Source organism: Sitophilus oryzae, unplaced genomic scaffold (genome assembly GCF_002938485.1).
Source record: "Sitophilus oryzae breed Bouriz unplaced genomic scaffold, Soryzae_2.0 scaffold_1614_pilon_pilon, whole genome shotgun sequence".
Classification (NCBI taxonomy): Eukaryota; Metazoa; Arthropoda; class Insecta; order Coleoptera; family Curculionidae; genus Sitophilus; species Sitophilus oryzae.
In genome coordinates this window covers 459,842-481,437 of record NW_022146297.1, presented here as the reverse complement: position 1 = coordinate 481,437, position 21,596 = coordinate 459,842, and the positions used below count along the sequence as shown (strand labels likewise).

The 21,596-nt window shown below is 31.8% G+C and overlaps 1 protein-coding gene across 1 annotated transcript in view; it reads right to left on the bottom strand.

Annotated features, from left to right (window-relative positions):
- LOC115880060 (pituitary homeobox homolog Ptx1) overlaps positions 1 to 6,491 on the bottom strand; it is a 139,780-nt gene extending 133,289 nt beyond the window's left edge. The window contains exon 1 of the mRNA XM_030897182.1: positions 6,081 to 6,491. The gene's annotated coding sequence lies outside the window, so the exon portion shown is untranslated. The remainder of the gene's footprint in view (positions 1 to 6,080) is intronic.
- Positions 6,492 to 21,596: the final 15,105 nt, after the last annotated feature.

Sequence of the window (21,596 nt, the reverse complement as noted above, 5' to 3'; positions counted from 1 at the left end):
TTTTTTCGGGCATACGCGGCGTTTTTCTTCGTGGGACTAAAATTACAATAATTTAACTATGTTCAAATAACTGCGGAAAAAGAATATGGTATTCTTCAAACTTTATGCTCGAGCGAAACATATAATTAGTCTAAAATTTCTTAATTTTTTTAGTAGTAATAATTTTAATACATTACCAGTTTCGAAAGATAATGTCTTTTGATCTTTCGAAACTGGTTTCGAAAGATAATGTCTAAATTATTTTGCACTGTAGAAAACTCTATTCGGCTACAGTAAACACAGACTCCTGAAAGACGTCTATTTTCGACCTAAAACGATGCCACTCTGACCATACGCCATGGCCGATCTATTCGGCCGTAAAAGCCAGAAAAATATTTTGACCGAAAACGGTTCCACTCTTACCGTAGCCATGGTAACTACCTGCCGAGTACTGGCAAGCACTGTCCGACTACTGACAAACAGCACTTTTATCGCTTAAAAAATCGCTTAAAGAATGAAAAAAACTGTTTTATTTAACGTAAATCCCAATAACCGCACTATCTATTTCATAAAATTTAATTTCCTTGCCACCAATAAAGAAAATTTAATTAACAATTTAAACTCAGCTTCTTCTAAACTGTCCGACCACTAGCATATTCACCCTAGTAGTATACTAAAGTTCCCAGTGGGAGACCCTGAATAGATAAAAATTAACGAATAATTTATATTTTTGTGAGAAATGTTAGATTATTTGCACCACGTTCTCATCATCCAAGCAACTCTAGACATTCCTACTTAGATAATTCCAACTAGAACAAATAAAACGGGGACCTCGATGTCAATAGAACCTAGTGTGAAATCGGATCGTAGACCAGCGCGAGTTACCTTTATTTGTAAGTCGGGTTTTATGGCCCTAGCGGCACCACTGATAACATGATTTACGACCGGCCAAACCAAGCGTACTGATAAAAAGGCTGACGAAGCGACCAAAATCATGTGCTGGTACCACGCCGTGTTTCGGTTTTATTTTTGGCATCGAAATGGGTGCGACTCTGAGCAAATAACCTTAATTGCATTCCATTCCGAATTATTGGATTAATTGGACTAGATCCTGTAGGTAAATAAGAAACGGCGACACTGAAGGAAGAAATATTGGAATTCAATATTTCTAAAATTTTCACGAGTTCAAAACCGTTAGCCAAATGATTTACGCATGTCATCATCAGCTGCAGGAAATGGACGAAGCTCTTTATAGATACTCGCTAGATAAAATCTTTGATTGCACCACTCAATAAAAAGACTACTATATCAAGAAAATTATCAAAACCGCCATGGGTCCTAATTTTCAATTTGGCTGACTTGAACTCTATACCGATATGGTCATTCTAATTCCGTGATCTGTACTTTCTTGAGCAATATGAAGATAAAAGAGTTGTATTATGGCTCCTGTACACGTTGGCCAATGCATGTGACCATCGTGTACTTTTAGAAAAGACCATCCGTCATATTGAAGGTATGTGGTGTTGGCTTTGACGCTGGTTTAGATCATTAGTAGCCACGTCCACATGATGACTATATACCTAGACGTGAACGGCAGGAATTGTTGGTTGATACTTTGCCCATTGTATTGATATATGAGAAGAGAGGTGTAGAGTCAAGTAGTACCTATCTGTATAGTGTCATCTTATAGGCCAGTAGGTATTAGAGTAACTATAAGCACTCAGTGATGAGCGAGATTGGTCTTGGTCTTACTTTTTGTAACAAAACCAAACATGCAAGACTCTTGCTGTCTCTCCGATCTGCATTATTTTTTTTACCTCTAGGTGATATAAGAAATTACTTATTTGTTGAAAATTATTGTTTTATTTTTTTACAAACAGTGTTTTCCCGACAGCATAAAATTTTAAATAAAGAAATTCTGATTCAATATAATGTATTGGAAACCAAAAATTTTCGCCAAACAAATTTTCTAATAATATTTTTCTTTAACGTTTTATTTGCATTACTAAAAATACTATTTATTTAAAGATTTTCTATGTAAATATTGTATCTGGTAAAAATATATTTAAATAAGGCAAGACATGTCTTGCTGCAAGGTCTTGGCCAAGGCTGGATCTTGCAAGACCAAGAAGACCGAAACTCATTGATCTTACATTTGTTCATAACTATGCACTAAAGAAATAAATCATTACCGAGCTTCAATAATAATTCAAGCTTTCAAAAACTTTTTTTAATTATGAAAGCGAATTTGTTCATTTCTTACTGAATTTTTAGAAAGTTATTACCCTGTCCATAATTTTATAAATTTTGAAGACATGTATAATTCATAGAAGTTAGTATTATACATTTATAAAATAGTTTCGATTTCAGATATTTTATTGCTGTAATATTGGATTTCCATACAACTCATACATTTCCATACAATCCAAACTATGGCATTAGTTTATAAAACATATAGTTTTGTTTATAAAACAACAACCATGTTTTCATTTTCAAAAACAAACTCGAAACTCAAATTCCAGCAAACGAACTAAAACCGCGTCTTTTAAAAATGTTACCTGTAGCTTCTAATAGGCAAACAGTTTTCCCTTCACGACTTATTTATTACGGTATATGGATTTTTTATACTTTTAGTGCAAAGAATTCAACGTAAAAATGGAAATGCCCTTATCAAACCTCACTGAATAGTTGAGTGCCGTTCCGAATTCCCACCAAACGAAATATGTTTACAAAAACTTCAAAATGTTCCAGATTTCGGTAACTTCAATTATTTTGCTGAAAAAGACAAAATCTCTGTTTTCTTGCAATATTGTCCGTTGGGCGAAGATCCGCTTGAAGACGGTCCATTTAATATATCTGAAGTGTAGAACTCAATACTACTTCTTCAGATATTCAGATCCAATAAAACTTAAGAAATTCTTAGTTTTATTTTTAAGAAGTTGAACGGTGTATTCTTAAAAACGATAAATTTCGAAAAGCACTTCCTGGTCATGACTGATTTAAATAATTATCTTATAAACCTAAAGTTTAATGCATCGTTCCATAATTAATTATGTATATAAATTCAACAAGAATAAATTCACTTTTTCTGAACCCTATCTATGAGAAGATTTTTTATTACAAATGTATTTTTTATATATTAACCAAATTAATAATTGTCTTAAAATCAAAGCTTTATTATGGTTATATGTAGTACCGTATGATCGAAAAAAAAACGGCGTCCTGTTGGCTGAGAAATGACGATCGATGACATTCCCCATATAAATTTACATATAAAATGACAGCGATCTTCATTTCATAGCCATCGCTGACGCCGTTTTTTCTCGATCATACGGCAGGGGCGTAGATAGGTGTATGCTATGGGGGTGGTACTATGATTAAGTCGCAAAAAAAAATCACCATCGGAATTTTGTTGTCGAATTAAAACGACGGCGATTTTTTTGTCTTCAAAAAGATATAAAAACATAACACAAAAATTAAAATATAGATTTGTAAATAACATAAACAAAAATGAAACAACGACGTTTATTAGTTAATTTTCTATAAACTATAAATAAAAAACTCTAAACTATCAAAAAAAACTATAAAAACTATAAACTATAAATAAAACTACAAAACAAAATCAAGTTTTCTAGTACGCTGTGGAAAACCTATCAATAACAGCATCAACATTTATTTCAATATCTTTATGGATATTGATTAGAGTTAACCCCACTAATCTGTCCTGGCCAATAAGAACACTTTGTATGCTTTTAATTAGGTCGAACATATTATAAACGATAAATCAACATAATTAAAAGCATACAAAGTGTTCTTATATGTCGGATATTAATTAAAAAAAATCCTTTCATAGTCAATGACTATTTCAATTCTCGTATCTCGTCAAGCGTCAGGGGGGGGTACTGTCCCCCAGTACCCCCCCTTATCTACGCCCTTGTCATACGGTATATAAGAATAACGGTCTCAGGAGTCTAAGAAAATTCTAAAGAAAATCCAACAATATTAAAAATAAATCATATAAAAATTAAAGATAAAGTAAAAAGCAATGAGCTAAGTGTAGATATTTCATTTCCCTGTCTACTCAATTTTTTTAATAATTTGGATTTCTTCATTACATGCCTCTCTGGAAGTATTTATGTATTAGGTAATTATTAATCCTTAAATACATTAAGAAAAAATATCATTTTTTATTACTAAGCTGTTTCCAATAATGGATAATCTGCCACAAAGATGGAGACATTATTTACTATAGTATACTTAGATATGGGTAAGGTAGGTAACTTTTTTTTAAAAATATAGTCTCATTTTATTATACCTATACCATAAACCAATTATTACAACCGTCGGAAAGTCAAATCAGTTCATACAAAACAGAAGATAATATATTTTCTTCTGTATCTGTCTCTAAATATAAAATCTATAATGGCGTTTTAATTCTCGTTTGTCATTTATATAATGATATAATTGCATTTTATTGTTCACTTTGCAATTTACAGTAAATTTTTGTTTAATTTCGAATAAATATAAAATATTGGTTTAAATTTATTAAATTTTCTTAAATTTGGAGATTAGTAGTGCCTAAGTAGTACTGCCTTAAAAAATAATTGTATTCTTTCTTTAAATCATCAAGGTATCATAAAGGTCTTAAGAATTTTTTATTTGATTTTGAATAAACATAACATTTTGGTGTAAATTTACTAGATTTTCTATAATTTCGAATTTACTAGTACCTAAGCAGTACTGCCTTTTAAAATAATTTTATTCTTTATTTAAATCCTCAAGATATTTTTAAATTATTTATAAAATATCTAGGTATGTAAAGAAAACATTTTGGCAGACATTTTTTTCATATATTTCATGTTGCTAAATTTTTAATAAAGAAATATTTGAATATGTTTTTCTTATAAACGCTAATATATTTTTAAGGGCTTTTTAGTGCTTTTTTAAATCTCTAGGAATATCTACCTATAAAGAATTAAGTGAAAAAAACAACACTAATAGAATCTTGTGGTCAGGAACATAATATGGAAATGTAGAAAAAATACATAAAAAGCTTGGCTAACTATTTCGACTTAGCTGCAACCTTCGCGAAAATAAAGGCTCTAGATAATGATTTATTACGTCAGAAAAATAGTCAGGGTTATTGCAAAGTGGTCTATGCATGGTATATATTCTATGAAAATATGAAAATTAATGTATATTGATCATGTATATTGATCATTTTCTGTATCATACCATAAGGATGAAAAAAAACTTTTAAAAGTTAACGTATGTTATTTATCGCTGCGTAAACTGGTCAAATATATCTTTGAAATTTATACTATAAGCATCATTAACAAGTCACAGTTATATATTTTTTACTATGGTTGCATATATCCACTTCTAACGTTTTACCGGATCTTTGAGAAAGAGAATGCATAAACGGGTATTTTTATATTTTATTTTACAGTGAGATACACAGCAATATCATACTTTGATTTTTTTTTTGTATAAATTCACCACTTTCCACCACCCTTCCCACAACCGAATTTGCAGCAGATCTTGTTTCATTAACAAAAAATAATAGAATTTCGCTATAAAAAATATGTTTTTTTTTTAAGTTTACTGAATACTGCCGATTATATATAGGTATACTAACAGTAGTGTCACTCTGGCTAATTATCAAAGGGAGCCGCGACTTGGCGTTAACTGAGTAAGTATATAACTACTAATCTACAGAATATTGAAGGCATTAGAATGACTCTCTCAATCAATCAAAGTTTAGTGGTTTTGTACAAAACAATCAAATAGTATTCTATAGCAATTTAACATATTTATAGTCCTTTAAGTCCTAAAAGGTAATTATAGAGAAAACCAGAGTTAACGTTTTTTTAATGTTACTTAATTAAATAAAATAAATTGGATAAACCGGCTAGAGCTGCTTGATGCGAGAAGCAAGACTTGATTCATTCCTCTACTTGAAAAAACAATATTCTTTAAACGTATAAAGATGATTATCTTAAAATAGTAGAAAATTGTACTTGATCCAATTTAATTCTGACCACTCCATTTAAAGACAACATAGTTAATTAAAAATGACACTAAATCCAAATTAGACTTACCTTAACCCTCAAAAACCGCCTCACTCTTTATTTGATCGCACAGAAAAAACAGTCCTACCCCGAAACCTCACTGAAAACCCCGTGTTCCTTTTCCCGAGCCTCGCGAAAATAATCGCCAAATCAATTTTTCCGACGGTCGCGCGAACGTCCGACGTCTTCCTTAAAGCCCAACAAATCACTGGCCGGCCATCAGCCACCGTGCCGTCTAGCACGAAATCCCATAAAAGTATTAAAAAGTCTTAAACGCTTAGATATCGGGTTAGGATTTGATGCTGCAAAGTCCCTCTAATCTAGGCCACTTCCCAACGCGATTTAAACATAAGTCGCTTCACTCTATATATCATAGCCGGCCGTGGAACCTTTGCCTTCTCGGTCGGATGCGCCGTCACCTACCCTTTTCGCTCTAACCCTCGCGACTTGAGGTATGTCCCACTCTCTCGCTAATGTCGGAGAGAATCCCGTCGCATGGCAACGCCCCCGCGTGATTTTCAGTGGGCATGCGCGTCAGGGTCTATTTAAAGTATAGTTTCCTCTCATTTTATCACGGTGAGGGTTGCATACGTCGGTCTTTGTCGACTTATTGATGGGGAGGAGCCGTCAAGGCGTTAAGTCAAGGGAGAGAGAGCCGGCAGCCTCGTATCGTATTGATAGAGGATTAGGCTTTAGTTTTGTTTATTTGTTTCGGATAGTTTCTTAATTTTTCGGGTGACGAGAAACTGATTTAAACGATACCATGAGAGAGATCAGGTTGTGCTGGATTGCGGTGTGTGGTCTGATCTGAGGCAGCTGATTGAATTGATTTTTTTGAGATGAGAATCTTGGACCGAGGAGTTATAAATGTCGCAGGCGTATAGAATAATCAGGCTTTTTGCAAAAAAACTAGGCATATTACAAAAAGCCCGCTTTTTAAACAAAAAAAGTAATTTTCACAAAAAGCCTATCTATTTTCAGTCACGTTGCCTAATCACAGCCTAATGAGAATTAGGCATATATTAAACAATGACGATATTTGCTGTACACTTCTGCCAAAAGACCGCCTGTTTTCAGTCATTTTACAAAATGCCAAATCAAGGCCTGCCAGATTAAAATATGAACAAAATTGAGTCAGCTGTGAGCATAATTTTTTTAACGAAAAATAATGAAGATATTAAGTTCATTTTATTTATATTAGTAGATTTATAAAGTTTGCTCTGGTTAAGTGTTATTATTAAATATAAATAAATGAAACATATACAAAGTATTGTTAAATAATGATAAATTGGGGCATAAATATATATTTATTCAAATTATAGTTTGATTTAAGACTCATTTTTAAATTAAATATTAAGGGATTAATTCACTAGAATAAACACACTAAAAAAGGTATTAATTCACTACAAAAAAACGAAATTAAAATGAATAAAACATTGAAATTGTATAATAAGAATAGATTTTAGTTACAATAATTGTTAATTAAGTGTTTCTCTACTCTATAAAACAGCCGATAAACTAAATTAAGTTAAAAAACACCAATAAAAACTTAAAACAAAAATATTATATCATAAATGACTTAATTAATATCACGCGCGAATAATAATTTAGTTAATAATAATTATTAGTAAGTATATACAGTTTTCATAATAGTTTTAATTAAAGTTCTTTAATTAAAAATAGCAGGTTAGTCGTGACTGACTAAGTTAAGAAAAAACTCAAAATTTAAGTGAGGATGCAGTCAATAATCACCACATAGGCTAATAAAACTACTTTTTCAAATTTGTCAAGCTTTCGAGAATTTTATTCCCATCATCAGGACAGTTTGACTGAGTCAATCAGCAAAAAAACATCCTTTGCACAAAAAGGCCTTAAAAACTAGCATCGTATGACATTGGATTTTCAAACCAAACCGAACCAAACACAAACAAAAAGATTTTTTAAAAATTTAATTTTTACATTGTTATTTCGTGCTCGATCAAACAGTGACTCTTCTCGAAAACTTGAGAAATTTGAAAAAGTAGTTTTATTAGCCTATGTGGTGATTATTGACTGCATCCTCACTTAAATTTTGAGTTTGTTCTTTAATTATGTATATTTTTCTTTAATTCTTCATCCACCAATCTATATCGGATGAATGTCATTATAGAATATTATATCCTTTCATATTATTATGTTCATAACTGATCAGTATATGATGTACAGTTTATTATTGAGATAATGAATTTGAAATTTATTGAAAATGACTTTAATAAAGTATGTATATGATTCTTAATGTATAAAATAGATATAACTATATCTATTTTTATTGTACACAAACCATTTTCTTATTCTTATATATCTGCATTTTTATTTATCTCATATTTTATTTTCTTCGTCCAAATATATTATATTATAAATATTATGCTAGGGTAAAACTATGTTATTCTATGATATAAACCAACAACTATAACCTATAAAAGTTAATTTTATTTACATTTAATGCATAATTTTATATATATCAAAAAATATTAAAAAAAGTTGCTATTAGATATGTGACCGTGATATGTCTATCGAAAAGTTAAGACTGTTGACGTGTGTTAATTTTTATTTTAAGTATTTTTGATTAAGGTGGTTATGAACATTTAAAAAATTTACCTAAAATATTATTTAAAAATAGATAATTTTCAAAGAAGTCTAAAATACCTGAGTTTGTATACTTTGAAAATTAAAAAAAAATTTTTGATTAAATTTTTAAACCATCTGATTTTTTTCTGGTTTCTCGTTCCTATAAAATTAATCTATTAGGTACCTATGTTGTCAAATTATCGAGATATTTCTTTTTCGTGAAAATTAAAAAAAAATCGCTATTTTTTTCAAAAATACAAAATCTTCGTGAAAAAAAATTACCTCATAGATGTGTGTTCCTGTGATCGAAATATATCACCCTTAAAAATATGTGCTCTTATTTAAAACTCAGCCGGTATATCTATTTGATTATTTGCGACTGAAAAAAAAATAGTTATTTATGATATATGTGACATAATGTCACATTTTAGGCACTGACAGAATGCGTTAAAAATATATATATTATGGACATATTTTGTGAGAAGGGAATATCCCTTCGAACAAAATAAATCCCTTCGAACAAAATAAAATCACTTTTAGCACACATATCATACACTATTTTTTCTACAAATAAGTTTATGCTCGTTATACCAAGGTGTTATTACTTTTTACGTTAATGAATAATTCATAATATGTCAATCTAAAATCAAATTAATTATGAAGTTTATGGTTGCTAGTGTAATTTTATCGCTTCAGTGTTAAAAGCAAATCACGTGACATACTTTTAGCACCAGTGCTAAAAGTTTTTTTTAACGTTGGATAATCCTTCCAAGACTGTGCTTGGTATAGACACTAACTATACAGTGGTTGTAGTATTTCTGTGGTACAGACTACATATACAGAAAAACAGTACCTACACATAATAAACGTTAATGGATAGTATTATGGAAAAACAGTATTCAAGAGGGCCTAATGGAGAAAGTAAAACACTTTGTAGCTATACAAATTTTTATCCCAACGCTTCTTAAAAATGTACATCGTTAAACAACAAAGACCCCTCATATAACACAGAAGGCTTCTGACAAATTTACTTTTTTTTTAATTTTTCCTAAAAAGATATGGAAAATTGGAAAAGTATTAAACGGGATTAAGAAACTATTTTAGAAAAAGCAAAAATTTTTACAAAGAATGCATTTTTCTCAAAATGTCAATAATAAAAAAATCTTTGATTTCAGATCTTGGGTAGTCCTGCCAAAACTGTACTTGGTATAGACACTAACTACAGTGGTAGTATGTATATAGTACATACCTACTTACAATATGGATACACATACAGTTCATACCAAATAAACTTTTATATAGTCACGTGATTAAACTATAGTCGCTTGATCGGCACAGCGTTGCCTACTTTTATATATTTTCTTTTAATCAAAATATTTTAAGAAAAAAAAATAATTCATTATAAATATATAAACAGTTATTATTTACATCAACAAAACTCACCTCCTTAACAGCACTGAAGGGACACAAAGGGTCATTATTACCGCTTTCCCGTTCAAAATATTCTATTAAAGTTGCAATGAGACTTTTTACGGCTATTAAGCTATCTTGTACACTTCGCACTAAAAGAGGTTCTATAAAGGACAATTTTCGACTGCAAGGTCTGCTAGTAAACATTTTTAAGCTTAATGTATCGCAACACTATTTATTTAAACCAAAAATCATAATACAAAACTAAAGTGTCAAAACGAATGACAATGTCAGGAAATAAATAAATAAATGCGGCAATTTGACATTTTTTACAGCAGAGCTGCCACCTGAATCCCCAGAGCGAAATTTAAATTCCATTTAGTCAGCTCGGCGCCGAATATGTCCATGGTTGGCAACAATGAATTTAAAAATCGCGCCCTCGATTACGTAACTAAAAGTTTAATTGATATCAAATATACCTACTATGTTACAGCACACATAATATGTTACACATTAATGTTAGTAGACATGCTAATATTTAAGGAGGTGGTACTTGTGACTTGTACCAATTCTAAGAAAAACCCTCATATGAATGTATGTTTTAAACATCTTAACTTTTCAGATACAGGGTGGTGAAATTTTCTATTTTTTTTTCAAAATATCTCTTATGTTATATTTGATACACTCCTTTCATTGCATCAAAATGCTTATTTTGATGTAAAAAAAATTGTTTTATTTCTTCATTTCCGAGCCGATGAAGAAATGATTTCGATACAAGTCACCCCATCAGATTTTCAACGATTTGACCCTGATGTAAAGTGACTTTAATTTTTTTAAGCAAAAACTACACGTCGGACGAAAAAAATCAGGAGATAAAAATGTTTAGAAACGAATGGAGATTTTAAAGATAACTTTTATTTTAAGAGAAGTCAGTGGTGTACCACTTTTTTCTCAAAATATTCAATGTAGAACCCGTATAGACGATACTGGTTAAAATAAAATTCTTTGTACCTACACCAAAAAGATATTTTTATCCATAGATGACGTGTATTAAGTTTCATAAAGATATCTATAATAAAATCAGAATTATAATGAAAAATTTTTTTTACAAAATTTTACCATCCTGTATCTCAGAAATTAAGATGTTTAGGACATACATTCACAGGCGCGTAGCAAAGGGCCCTGCGGACACCGCGTGGCGGGGGGGCCCCGGGTAAATTGGGGAATATATTGAACCTCAGTTAAAAAAAAGGGTTCGTAGAGTCAATTTTTTTTTTTGATGAAATAGCACCTGATGAGCCCATTGTTTAGAATCAGGTATGACGCATTTCAAAATATTTATTCAAAATTTGAAATTTTAAACCCACAAACATTGTTAAAATCCCAGGAATCTGATATCTTAGCTAATGCTTAGTCTGTGTTAATGCCAAAGTACCGTATGATCGAATAAAAACGGCGTCAGCGATGGCTATGAAATGAAGATCGCTGTCATTTTATATGTAAAATTATATGGGAAATGTCATCGATCGTCATTTCCAAGCCAACTGGACGCCGTTTTTTTTTCGATCATACGGTATTAGTAGACAAATGTCCTAACGACCTAACACCAAATCTAGCATCGGAGCGAATTCAAGCAAAAAAATTATGAAAAAATCAAAAATTTTCACATTATCAGAGAGTTTTCTGATTTTATTTTTGAAAAAAAACAATGATTACTCATTAGCAGTATACCTGAGATTTGCACTGTATTCCAGTTGTTTCTAGTTCTCCCTATAACATCCGCTGAACCAGAAAAAACTTTTTCTAAGCTGAAAATAATAAAAAATTTGGCGAGGTCTACTATGTCCCAAAATCGCCTAAGCTCACTGGCCATAATATCAGTTGAGAATGATCGAGCAAAAGAGGTAGATTTGGACAGCCTCGTATAAACAAGTTCATTTTGTTAAGGTCGAGGAAAAAGGAAAAGAATTTCTAATATACCATAGGGTACTTCATAAATATTTAAAATTTCTTGTTCACATTTGTGTTTTAGTTATTAGTAGTTAAATGTTGAGTTGTTTATTTTTTCCTAATAAAACTTTGATTAATTAGAAGCATAAATGTTTGTTTTCTAGTTTAAGTATTTTAAGAGTACTATAATAATAAATAAATAAATGTTGAAACAATTATCAAAATATAAAAAAATATTACATTGTGGCTCTTGTTAAAAAATATGTTTCAAGCAGATATCACAATAATGATGTATTTTAAGGAATTTTTGAGTATACTTAGGGGGGTACCATAACAAAGTTTGCGGGGGGGCTCCGCGAGAACTTACCACGCTACTGTACATTCATATGAAGATTTTCTCTTAAAATAGGTCCAAGAATCATCTCCTTAAATGTTAGCATGTCATTAAGGAACACCCTGTATAATTGATAAAATAAAACACTTTGTACCTATATACAAATTTCTATTTAAACGCTTCATAAAAATGTACCTCGTTAAACAACAAAGACGCACCATATAAAACAGAGACAACCAGCAAAAAATAACAGAAAAAAAGCGACATAAGAAAAATAAAAGCGATCCACCTCGGAGAGAAAGAAGCGGCATTTTCGCCGGCCAAAATGACAGAAATCAATTTCACCAAGAGAGAGGAGAGAGAGAGAGAGAGAGAGAGCGGCTGAAAAAAGACGCACACAAACACAAAACGCTCTCGTCAGCATCAAAATCGCCACGGAATAAGAAACAGCAGAGCATCAAAATAAAATAGTGAACAAGCCTCAGAAAAATAAGTCAACCTAGAGAAGTTTTGAAGTATTTATCAATATGACCGTCAAGTATATGTTGTATTACTTAAATACATCTTGTATTATAGTTGTCCCATTCATAGAAATTAATAATTAAACCTTTTACATAATATGTTGTAATTATTTTTTTTTCTTAAATTTAATAAAATTTAGATTGCTTTGGTTTTGGCATAGACCTTTTTTGTTACGATTCTGTTTTTTTTTCTTCTTAATTTTAATACGAATTACATTATTTTAGGTTTCAAACTTTTTTGTCACAATTCTGTTTTTTTTTCTTAATACTAAAATTTTTTAAAAAGGTTCTAAACTTTTTTATTAACATTTCTTAAAATATATTTCACTATACAGGGTGTCCCAGAAATAAGTGCAAGTATTTTAACTGGTAGTATAGTTTAACGCCAGAAACACGTCTATGAGTTTTTTTACGCGAAAGAAATTTTTTGAAAATTCGAAATCTTTTAAAAAGTTTTAACATCCTGTAACTCTAAAACTATGCATTTCCATATCCATATAGGAACTTTTTTTCATATTTTTTGATGAGGAATAAATATGTACTTACTTATTTAAAACGTTCGCAAGTTAATGATACTAATTTTTTTTTAAAGGTTGTTATAGACTCGGATCAAGGCAAATTAATAAAATTGCCTTTATCTCATCAAGGAGACCAAAATAAACAAAATATCAAGAGACAACTTTTAATCGGCATTAAACTGCTTACACTATTTCGCTAAGAAGAGAAAAAAAAGTCAGTGTCGTACATGCATTTTTTAGGAAAATATTCCAGATAATCCATATGCACGTCCCTGGTGAATATGTCGACACTTTTTTAGCTTTAAAACATTTCGCATTTATAGTAAATTTTACCCTCAAAATTTCATTTGAAACGCTAAAAGTACTTGGAAGAAAATTGAAATAAATCGAAAAAATATTAAGACTTTAACACCCTGTAGCTACGAAACGAAGCAGAATCGGACCTACATATATGTTGATATGAAAAATAAATCTTATTTTTGCGTGAAGAATCTCCCCACGAGAGATGGCACATGTTTTTTGAAACACCCTGTATAATATAAGAAAAAATAACCTGTTCCGTTAAAATTTTGACTTTTGTTGCGTGAAAAATTTAGTGAAATATATGGTTTGGCTGAATTGGTTTGGCTATTCAATTCAACCAAACCAAGTCAAAGCCAAGTCTACAATATTTAAAAAAAAAGAAAATGGTAGATTTCCGCAATATTTTTTTGCATGTTGATGTTTACAAAAATGTCTAAACTCTAAGAAATAAAGAAGTTTTGATGTAACTGATTTCGGTTATTCTAACGTCTACGATATTTTCTGAAAAAAAAAATTAGTGAATTTTTTTGTGTGTTAATGTTTACAAAAACGTCTATAGAGTGTAAAGAAAAAACAAGTTTTCATGTAACTGATTTTGGCTATTTTAAAGTCTACCATGTTATATGAAAGAAAATTTCCGCAAGTGATTTCGGCTAAACGAAATTTTACCCACAGTTCCAACTGGTTATTTTTAAGTATCAGGTTAATCAGGCTTTGTCAACCTCTATACCTACGTGTTTCTCTGATAAACAAGCACTGCTGCTGCTCCTGCTGTCTCGTAGCGTTATCGCAGCGGCGGCAGCTACTAGCGGGTCCTGTCAATCAAGCCGGCGTTGCGACCAAGCTCCGCCTCTCCGACCAATGGGATAGCGCGAGGGAGCAGCGTCCAATATGGCGCCGAACGACGCGGGCCGACGTCTGTCGAGCGGTCGGCATTCATCGACCGCGCGCTACAAGTTGGCCGTGGGGTAGAAAACGGGTGAATTTCTTTGAAATTTTGCGGGTTTGGTTGGGCAATTGATTGTTGTGGTTTTTGAATAATTTTACGATTGGGTTGTTGAATTTTGGTCGAATGTGTGAGTGTTGTGTGCGAGTGTGCTTGGTTTGCGTAAGTTGTTTTTAATAACTGGCAATGCGAGAGATAATAAAGTATATTTATAAAATTTCTTTTATTTTTATAATTGTTATTTAAATACAATACTTTTGATCGAAAAAAAGGCGTCAGTGCGTCAGCGATGACTATGAAATGAAAATGTCGTTCTATATGTAAAATTAAATGGGAAATGTCATCGATCAGTATTTTTAAGCCCACCGGACGCCGTTTTTTTTTCGATCATACCGTATTACCTTTAAAGTATATCTAAAAAATCGACCATCGAAATAAACAAGCCTTAACTGATTTTCGTAACTTTTTGTTCAAAGCTTAGGCACAAAGAAATAAATATCAATTATTAATGTTGAGTCTAAATTGAAATTTAAGTTCATAGTACATGTCTAAAAATTTATTAACTATTTATTTATTAATTTAACCTTGTTGTTTATAGACGTTTATTGTAATCATCATTACAGCTACAAAAATTAGTTCGCCCCTAAACCTAAAATTAGTTAATACACCCCTCTTATCTATACTTTGACGATCGGGTCCAAACCTAAAATTAATTTAAATACCAATAAATAGGTAAATCTTGAAAGCCAAAAGTGTTTTGTAGATAGTATATTACATAGGTTTTTTTATTAAGTGGCACAAGTGCACATGAACCCCCAAATGTCTCACCTTAAGAAAAATTAAGTATTTATTCTTTCAGTAATTCTATTATCCTAAAAAAATTGTTGTATCTATAGAAACTGAAATTCAGACAAGAAAACTTCCGCGAATAACTTTAACCTATCTATTAGGTAGGTATACAGGTGCGTACAAGTATTAACAATTAAGTATTTATTCTTTCAGTAATTCTATTTATCCTAAAAAAATTGTTGTAGAGAAACTGAAATTCAGACAAGAAAACTTCCTCGAATACCTTTAACCTATCTATTAGGTAGGTATACAGGTTGTCAATTTGTTTATTACTCGCGGCAAGAGCTTTATGGTTGAAACATGGCAACCTCGGCCCGCTCGTCGATAAACGACGCGACGGGACGAGTCGGCAGAAAACCCTATAAGTGCATGCGTTCTCAATAGGCAGTGTTACCATTCTGTTTCCCTATAAGTAACTGTCCAGTTAACAATCTGTATACTGTCTAAACAAAACTCAATAGCTATTTGAATCGCTCAACCGCTGTTTGCTGAATACGCGTAATGTGCTAGTCCTACGCGCATTGTCATCTTTCATCAGATTTATGCTACCGCACCACCTGGTCGCTTCGTTCACTGTTCATCGGAATATTAGATAGGTATATATAATTTGGCTTAATTTGGATTAAGCATTCGGCTATTATTTGATCCTTCATATTTGAACTTAATTTTAATTTACCATTTACTAAAAATATATATTTAGCTTTGGCATCGGCTTCGGCCGAAGGTGACCCACAGACCGAAGTTTGGCTTCGGCTCCGGCTTCAGCTAAAAATATCACATTTAGTCGGTTTTTAGATCTAATTGGCCAAGCCTTTGCCGCCTGCACTCTTTGTTCCCCACGACACTCTTGTCGTTCGATGTGCTAAAGCAGAATCGTGTGCACATCTATCCCTAATAGCTTCATCTTTAATATGCAGCCTCAGATTGAGAATTTGATGAATCAAAAAGTGTTTCTTTGGGCGGTCTCATAACAATTTTTTTCAGAGGTTGTGCACACCCAAACTATTGAAGCCACCACTAGTTGAGCTCTCAAGTTCAACACTTGCTGCAAAACTTCTGATAATACATACGTTTATAGACCTACAAAGAGGATTGAATTAATTTCTATGGTTACAACCTAATCTTCACCATTTTTCCATACCAATAATTCTGAGGTAATTCTGTTGGTATTCTGTTGGTAATATCTTGTCTGCTCCTTTTCCTGTACTTAAATGATACTACCTACCTATAAAAAATACTATTATGGTTACATGTTTGACGTTACAACAGCAAAATAAAACACCAGTTCACCACTATACACCAAAGTACTTCATTTTGAACACTGGACATGCATTCTCATCTGCAAAGGATTAAAATTGGAATTTCGATTAATTTTTAATAATCTGATACTGATACATCATCACTTCCTGTTTCACCGGAAATGACTACAACTTTTGATTTTCAAATGGCACCCTGGGTATTTTTTTATTTTATTCGATAGAAAATAACATTCTGAATAGAATGACATATCATATGTCAACTTTGGACACCCTCGCTTGATAAAAAATTGTTTTTTAAAATTCAATCTAGAGTGCCATGGTTATATATGTTAAAAACACTAATTCTTAATCAAGGAGCGTTGGAAAAATAGATTTGATCGTCTAATGTTTTTAGTGTTTTGTCCTGGCCAGTTAAAAGATGCCCAAATCGTATTTTTAATCATATCTTAATTTTTTTCAAATGGAACGAGGGTGGCTCATTAGAATATTTGGAAAAGGCATATTTTTACGAATAATTTGGTACCAGACACATGGTATTTCGAGTCAAATTGTCGTTATGAATCTAGTGTAATTTCAAATACAACATATTTGAAAATCAAAAGTTGACATATGATATGTCATTCTATTCAGAGTATCATTTTCTATCGAATTCTAAAGCAACAAAACACCAAGGGTACCATTTAAAAATCAAAAGTTGCAGTCATTTCCGGTGAAACAGGAATCACAGAAAACAATTGAATGCGTCAATCAATTCTGATTTATTTCATATTTATTTTTTTTATTAATATACAAAATCGCCACTTTTGAGACGCACCCGGTAGAGTAGGTATATTATATTTTTAGATAGCTCATAAGAAGGGAAATAAAATAAAAATATAATACACAGGGTATTCCATTTTGACAAAAAAACTAAGGTTGGGTCATATTTCAAGAATGACAGCTGGCAGCAATAATCTAGTTATGCTACTGAATTCTACGTGAAAAACTATATTGGACTCTGTTTTCACCTTTTCAATAAGTTATAAGATAACCGAGGTACGAAGGGGGTCGACAAATGTGACTTTTTAAATTTCAGCCTGTATTTCAGGAACAAAGAGGGCTAGGACAAATAGCCAGTGGCGGATTAAGAGGGGGCGGAAGGGGCAATCCGCCCCGGGCCCCGTCTTTTAGGTGGCCTCCGAATCTTAAGTAATTTTAAGAATAATTATTATTTTTTGTATATTTTGAGACTGAATTTATTTATTTTAGCTTTTAAGTTATTTTTCAATGTTGTCATTATTTATTTTTACTGAATAAACATTTTAAATTACAACCAATGCACAGCATAACTTGTATTCTAGCTTCATTACTGATGATGAGCAGTGAAGTCTTTAGTATAACGGGGGCCACAGTAGTTATTTCACTAGTGAAAAGGTTTTCCAATTCGTTACGTTTTAACTAGACATATTCCTATACCTAAAATAAATCGTTTTTAAGTTATTTAAGTTTAGTTTGAAAACGTATATTTTTCTTGATTTTATCTAGCTTCCTTTGCCATTAAGTGTCAAACAGTCAGACAATTTATTTCCATCTGTCAGAAAATGAATTATTTTAATTTCCTACGAGTATATTATAACTACTGCTGCTTAAAAGTTTAAAAAGTGTATTTATATAAATATATCTCCGTATTTTCGTTCTTTAGTGATATCTAATAGTTGATATTTTAATATATTGTACGATCGAAAAAAAAACAGCTCAAAGTTAGCTTGGAAATGATGATCGATAATATACTGTCATAGGCTACTGATTAAAATCAAGAAAAATATACGCCTTAAAGCTAAATCTTAAATAACTTCAAAAAGTAACAAATTTTAAAAACGAAAGTAACGAAAGCCTTTTCACGAGTGAAATAAAAAAAGTGGATTTCCATTTCAAAAAAATTTATGATAATTTTTTAATCGCTCAATTCCATGACAGCTGTCGCAATTATTTGATTTATTATATGACATTCGGACAATTTAATTTTTGACATAGATAGCCACATGTCTTCTCTTTATGGTACAGTGGCTGTAGAAATCACTAAATTTGACGTTTAGGCTATTTACATATTTTTGACAGGCAGTTTTTTTCCTCCAAAAATTTTAAATATTTTTTTTTTCTCAAAAACGGTTAACGTTAGGTATAGAGTGTTTGATATCAAAATTCATAAAATTTTACAGAGAATTTAAGTATGTAATAAAAAATGGGGTCACCATTTAAAATAAGAAAGTTGCTGCCAATTTCCGGTACTTCCGAAAGTGCCGCTAAATTGAAAATATTTTAATCGATAGATCTCATTGTGAAGATATTGTAGTTCTCTAGAAACATCTAACGCAGGCTCAAGCTCGGACACCCTGTATAAATACTTGAATTTTGTCAACCATTATACATACGTCATTCAATTTTTACGAAATGTGAATTAAAAGTATATCATTATCTAAACAGACCGGGCGCCACATTTAGCTTCGCCGCCCCGGGCCCCCGACAGGCTTAGTCCGCCACTGCAAATAGGTATGTGTGTAGCATCTTTAGTGTAATAAAAAAGCAGCTCAGTGATGTAAAAACCGCATCTTTTTAGCTCTACTCATAAACGAGAAACCCTGCAATAAACACTAAAACGGGACACCCTGTACAATGATGCATCTGTAATTGAAAACTATTTTGTAATGCTTGTCCTAAACATAATCACTCATCCCGGTTGCAAGTGCGAATAAAAAACTAAAAAAAGAACCCATCATCAGGTGCACGCATAATCACCGAGCGTTCGAGAGCTAATCTGTCTTTAGGGCTGCGGGGTGCCGATTCTCTCTCCCCGGTGTGTCACCCCTAATTGATCGTTTTATAGGGTCGACCGCGTCAACTGATCCCAGAGGGGGGCCCCAGTCGAAGGGGGCCGTAATCGCGTATTTGCATCGTCGGGAGGCTAGAGGATGCTGCGATGCTCTTTTTTTGTCGGTGCATGGGTTTGCAAGCTGATATAGAGGGGGATTGAAATTCTATTACTGGAAGTGTTGGTCGTCAAAAAAAGTTTCTTACAAAAATTAAAAAAAGAGAAGATAGAAGAAAAAGTAAGAAATGAAGGTAAAATGGAATAAATATAAAGAATCACGTCACAAGGAAAAGAACAAGAAATGAAAACAATATTGCTGCAAGGTATCATAAAATCATGACGTATCATTCTATTCAAAGTGTCATTTTCTATCAAATAAAGTAAAAAAAGTACCGAGGGTGTCATTTAAAAATCAAAAGTTGTACTCATTTCCGGTGAAACAGAAAGTGACCGATAACAATTTCAATCAATCCTGATTTATGTTATACAGGGTGGTCCGAACTGTATTCCAGGAACTTTGGCCGCATATTCTAGCAGATAAAAATAACTAAAAAAGTTCGTATAAATGTATATGACCTAAAATGCTTAGTTTCGGAGATACAGGGTGTAGAAGTTTCATTTTTATTTCGATTTTTTCAAAATAATTTCAGAAGTAACCTCAATATTTGGATGAAAAGTGGTGCCTGGGAGTTTTTCGACATGAGAAATTTGATTTTGATGTCAGTATAACTCCTAATTGTAGAGGGCGCCACTTACATATTTTTTAACTGGTTTGAAGAGTAATACCTTAGTCTTTACTTTTTTAACTGGTTTGAAGAGTAATAGTCCTTACCTGTATAATACTACTGAGTAAAAAAATATACACTTACGACGTTTTTTACGTAAAAAATGTCTCTTGGTAAAAATCTCAACGAGTAATGCTTCTCGAGATATTTGGAATCCAAATTATCAAAACCTATCATGACTGACATAAATTAAACAGGTTGACTAAATAGTTATTAGACTGAAATCATAAATTTGAAATGTTTTTGTGCCAAAAATTTAACAGAAACTTTTTTATCAACAATTATTCGCAGAAAAATTTATGATCAATTTAAAAAAAATCCAAAATGTATTATTTCAGTCAAAACTATCTACTCTCTCTCAACGTGTTTATATTTTCTCAATGACACGAGTTGACTATTTCCATTTTAAATATATCTTGAGAACGGTTGCTTGTAGCGATTTTTACCAAGAGGCATTTTTTACGTAAAAGGTCACGGAAATGTATATATTTTTTCACTCATTAGTTTTATACAGGTACGGACGAAAAGTTATTGCTCTTCAAAATAGTTAAAACACATGTAGGTGGCGCCCCCTACAAATATGAGCCATATTAGGCGTTTACGAAAATTGCACCGGTAGGTACGGGGTAACTTTTTTACGTTCGAAATTGGTAACGGTATTTTTGTTCCTTGTTCTAATTTTATCACACATTTACCGGCGCATGTATTCGGTTTATAGATTATGGATCGGGGTAAGGTCTCGGTAAATGACCGTTACGAGAGAAAACCTAACCCAAAAAAGTTTAAAACGCGTTTAAAAAATCAGACATCAGAGACCTATTATTGAAAATTGCCATGAACATGGATGTATTTGAAATTGAGCAGGGAAATGCTCTGTATGTGGTCTTGAGGGAGATTTGACTGAAATTCAAAACCATTTTACAAAACAACATAGCAGCAGAGATTTAACTGGAGAATTGGATGAAGAATCTACTTCATTTGTCTTTTCATCCATCTTATAGGCTTAAAGGTTGTGGCACAAAATCAAATTGGATCAATTATTAACTATATATCAGAGGAATATTTTTTCTATGTTATTATATTAATTAGTATAATAAATTTAATCTTAAGATATTAACCAGTTCGTTTTAAAAATATTCTACCAGATTCATATTTGACATAAAACATATGTTTACCGCTGGATAGCGGTAAATACCGAAGGTATAATTTTCGTAAA